General features: G+C 47.5%; 1 protein-coding gene across 5 annotated transcripts in view; it reads right to left on the bottom strand.

Moving 5' to 3' along the window:
- The window catches only part of LOC125032767 (PTB domain-containing engulfment adapter protein 1-like), a 70,429-nt gene that overhangs the window by 61,075 nt on the left and 4,354 nt on the right, over positions 1–5,000 (bottom strand). For 3 of the 5 annotated variants that reach the window (XM_047624103.1, XM_047624102.1, XM_047624107.1), the window contains exons 1-2: positions 2,282–2,399; positions 702–1,053 (exon numbers count right to left, since the gene is read on the bottom strand). The exons of the other annotated variants lie outside the window; for them this stretch is intronic. The gene's annotated coding sequence lies outside the window, so the exon portion shown is untranslated. Of the gene's footprint in view, positions 1–701; positions 1,054–2,281; positions 2,400–5,000 lie in introns of those variants that run through there. 5 annotated transcript variants of the gene reach the window in all.

Below are 5,000 nucleotides of genomic sequence, written 5' to 3'. Positions count from 1 at the left end.
TTCTATTCTCGTTTTCTTTTTATTCTTAAATCTGAGGCATCTATTCCTGTTACTTCCTTTATGTCAAAACTTCCTTCCATCACATTCTTTGTTCATATATATATATATTTTTTTTCATAATCCATTTCCTTCCCCATACTTCCCAGGCATTTCCCTTCCCTTGTTTAGTTTCTTTCAATTCTTATAACTCTGATATACCAGAACTGCTACTAGCTCCTCTGCCTTTTCTTTATTCATTTGCTTTTTGCTACGGCTTAGTATGCGGGCAGCGGAGCCAGCCTTCTCGACAAGATCACACACAAGCTCGACCACAATTTGCGATAAGGGATTCACACCGCAAGCTTTATTTTCCTTATTGACAAAGTCAATTCCTGAAAACACAGAACCAGGATCGGACGGGCATGTTAACAGGCAACCATTGCAGTTTATAAACAATGTTCACTTTAGGCCATAAAACACGTTAAGGTGTCCCATTGCATCGATGATTACGTTTGCTCGATCAACATGCCTGTTGATGATTTCAAAGCAAACAGGTTTTTGAATAAGTCAATGCCAAACTATGCTTTTCTTGTTACTCCTTTATATTTACCATAACGATCCACTCATATGAACATTATTTTCTGTAACATTAAATAAATAACAAGCAAATAAATCCAGAAAAAGTAAGTGAAAATATGACCCCCCCTCCCCAGCACACCTACCTCGACAGATATCGGAGACTTGGGCGGCGCACGTGTAGGCAGGCGAGCGGGCGTCCCAGCGGTCACAACACCGAATATACCAACACAACGGTACAGGTGGGCAGGCAGGCAGACAGTTCACCTTCTCGCACAGGAGACCAGGTACCAATACGGTAATTTCCTTTCGTACTACGATAGCCCTCGCTCTGGTCACCTGGGTGGGGCGTGGGGACTAAGGAAGGGGAGGGGGAGAGGGGAGCCAGATGTGACGATGATGTAACACGGACGTTACAAAGTCTCTCCCAAGAGGGTGTTTGGCTCCTGCTTCCGCGTCTCACTGAACTTGCTCACTTCTTTACGGATAAAGTTAGGCCTGTGCGCAAGAGGAGGACAAAGAACACATACACGAGATAGAAGCGGGACCAAAGCTCGTACTTAATTTTCTATTTCCGCGTCCTACACAACATTCGATTCCTACACTGGTTCGAACCCCTATACTTCGGCAATGTAAGAACAGGCTACACTAGACACATCACAAAGACACGCATACTTTATATTTTTTTCTTCGTTTCTATAAACTGAACGTCTCGCTTACTTCATAATCAAGGCTTTACGAACTATATAAGCTTACTACCGGCTTGTCTGTCTGCATATTTGATGGTTATGATGTCGATTGGCGATAACTGTAAAATAATGTAATTATTTTAAAAATAACAATAGGAAACCTTCTACAGCTTTAAAGAATGCACGAGCAACCGCCAAAACCTCAAGAGTAAATGCCCTATGCCAAAGACTAGTTTATTTCTGCCAGTAAACACCAGAAAAACTTGACAACGACGAGTGCAGAAAACGCTGAATATCAAATGGCTGTCATTTACTTTCCATCTTAACAAAATAAGTTGTCCTTCAAGAACAAGTAACTAAACAAAGTCAGGCTTATTATAAGATTTCATCGAATACTTTTTAATTATAAAGAGTAAAAAGTACAAGCAGCAGACAAGCATGAACACCGTCTTCACACACGTAACACTAACTTGCAACGCTCAGAAGACATGCGCTCGTTGCCGAACTTTACCAGGTGAGACAGCGAATTAAAATCTACCTAGCGTTGGAAGACGTGTACTGGCCTAAGGGCGCGGAGGGTTTTATCTTTTGACTCCTCCGTCAAGAGCGAGGGGCAAGGGCGTCTCTCTCCAGCAGGGGCAGACGGAGGGACACAGCATCGCAGGTATAGATACCGACAAGGCAATACCTGGTATGTGTGTGTGTGTGTGCAGCACCTGGAAGCCCGGGTCACGGCGGAGCCCCCAAGGCTGCCGCACCTCCTCCTGGATCGCTCTTACTTCCTTCTAGATTCCAGCGACAGCGCCACTATTGTGCCCTACGCTACACGGTACACCAAGGGGTTCTGTGCTACTCCCTCGTCTTCGTTCTACAGGTCTCCGCGACCCTGACGAAATAAGGTTATCGTCTTCAACACAGAAAAAATACAGGTAACAAAGCAGCAAAGAACACTGTTAGCTGACAGAAATGTAAAATGCTCGCGAATGAGCCTAACACAACTACTACAAAACTGTTCAGAGCATCAGATGCACACGTACAGAAGTCCAGAGAAACTGCACGCTACGCAATGGAGGGTTCCTCCAGCAATCGTAGGAGCACACTGGCGCCCCCCACCTCTTCTTCCTGGCTCTTGGGCTTGCCTGTGCTACGCAGAGTGCCGCAAAAACTTCGCTTCCCCATACACATTATTTTTTATCTTACCTAAACCTCCCAAAAAATTAGTCCACTATACTCGATATCATCAAAATATCATAAAAAATTATCAATCACGTAAATAAAAGTCTGGTGAACAATATAAATCCGACGGCACTTCAGAGACACGAGGAATGTCGAGAGTGTCCTGCACCACCCTGTATATTATGGTGGGCGGGGCCTACACTCCGCCATCATCGGGGACTTCACCTGCCACACCGCAGTCTTGAATCTACTTTCCCGCTACACACTACCACACCTGCCATGCTACAACCAGCCATCCCTTCCTCTCCACAAACCACAACTCTTGCCCAGCTACGATCTCCCGGGAATGTAATCCCACACACTACAAGCACCCGTGTCTTCACATCTTCCACATAACACATCTCACCTGGCCTACCATCACACTAGCATACGGTACCTGTCAAGCTTCACAAATACCGCAATAGGGTTATCTATCACACATCACGCTGGATATATCTGACGCAATACAATCGCTATACCTGCTGTACTACCATAACCGCCTCGCTGTTTCTTTCCATATTCGCGAAGGAACATGCTGCCGTACCTGTCACACCGCCTCATCGTAGACTACACACGCATACTCGATGCCATAAAGACTTATCATAGTGTTACATTTATTCCAAGACTTTCCATAATCGAGGTGCAATTTGGGTGTTGCGGAAGGGCAGTGGTGCGAGGAGTGATAAGTGTGATCTAACGTTTTGTGGTGGACATGGTTGTGCACACTGACTTTTAAGTAAATGGTGCAGCACGAGTTTTTTGGCTACAACGTACTGTCCTGTTAACAGAATCCATTACAAAATATAAATAAGTCAGTATCCACTGGGCATAATAATACTTACACATTCTTTATTTTTTTCATTCACAAGTTAGTCTTCACAAACCTTACTATAATGACACCCAAGCCACAGCCCTTTACACTTACCATTCTACCTCACTGCTGACAGCCAGTTTACACCCTTACCCTGATCAACCGGTTCGACATATCGTTAACGGTTCAAGACCACAGCGGTTCGCTCAACCCGCGATGTACGAGGACAAGCAGCCGGACAAGGGCAAGGACAACGAACTTGGGACAAGGAGATAGGAATGATAAACAAAACGTTAATACAATCGACATTGGAAGCTAGCAAGGGCACAACAGGCCTGCTGTGGCGAGCGAGGGAATAATGCGTTGGAAGTCAGGGAGGGGAGGGGAGAGGAGAGGAGAGGAGAGGAGAGGAGAGGAGAGGAGAGGAGAGGAGAGGAGAGGAGAGGAGAGGAGAGGAGAGGAGAGGAGAGGAGAGGAGAGGAGCGGGGAAGGAAGAGGGAGAGTTGGGGATATAGGAAGGAGGAGAGGAGAGGAGAGGAGCGGGGAAGGAAGAGGAAGAGTTGGGGATAGAGGGAGCAGGGGAGGTTAGGAGAGGAGAGGGGATGGAAGAGGGAGAGTGGGGGGTAGAGGAAGGAGGAGAGGATAGTGGGAGGGACGGGAAGGGAGGGGGAGATGATAGAGGGAGAGAGTAGGGAAGGAGGAAAGTAGGAGAGGGAGAGGGGAGAGGAAAGGAAAGGAATAGAGAGGAAAGAAGAGATGACAAGAGAAGAGATGAGAAGAGGAATGTTGAGGGAAATTATAAGACAAGTCAAGACAAGAGAAGAGAAGAGAGGGAGGAGGGAGAGGAAAGAAGGGGGAGGAGGGGCCAAAGCGCTCTGTCGAGACGTCACGGTGATGGCGCGGCGCCGAGGGAGGGAGCAGACGAGCGCGGAGAAGGTGCCTGGCGTGACAGCGTGAGAGAGTGTTTGCCGTTGAAGGAGTGACAGCGAGAGACCGACAGCCAGCCTCCTTCCACGCTTTCATTCCCGTCCGCTCTGGCTTGGGACAGCCCTAGCTAGGATTCTTTCCGTGCTCTCATGTTGCTGTCTGTTGGCCCGTTATAGTGAGCTAAGTTGCTAGTTGTCCTCGATGATGATTATCATAATGATGTGCAATGATGATGCCGATTATGACAATGGTGGTGATGACGTTGATGTCGATTTTGTTCATGGTGATAATCCCACATGCGATGATGATGTCCATGTTCACATTCATGTTCCTCCGCCTTCTCACCCGTCCACCGTCGTCCTACTAATATTTCCATTCCCCCTCTCATCCGATTTTCCCTATGCCATCTTTTCCCTTCCACCCCATACAATAAATCCTGTAGCGTTGTACTATGACGAAAGCGCAAATCACCACCTGGCGATGGGCGTGAGGACGTGTGGGCGCCGCGTCGCCTCAGGCACGCCCCTGATGCAACGTCGTCCGCATTGCCCTCCCGCCAATATACCTCCTGGTTCCGACCGCTCCGTCACCGCGAAGTACTTTCGGCGTCCCCGCGAAATTGCCTTCCTAAACCTACGGCTGGTGTTTTCCCTCGTGCTGTGCTCCTTTGGGGTGGTTCGCTCATAATCAAGAACTATACAAGCTTCTTTTCCACAATCACTCTATGGGGTTACATAAGAAGGAAGGTGGGGAGGGAGGGACTGAGCAAGATGTTGCAAGGGGTTCTGTAAGTTGTGGGTATG

The sequence above is a fragment of the Penaeus chinensis genome, chromosome 15 (genome assembly GCF_019202785.1).
Source record: "Penaeus chinensis breed Huanghai No. 1 chromosome 15, ASM1920278v2, whole genome shotgun sequence".
NCBI classification, from domain to species: domain Eukaryota; kingdom Metazoa; phylum Arthropoda; class Malacostraca; order Decapoda; family Penaeidae; genus Penaeus; species Penaeus chinensis.
The sequence above is the reverse complement of the archived record's forward strand: the minus strand, read 5'-3'. Positions and strand labels throughout refer to the sequence as shown.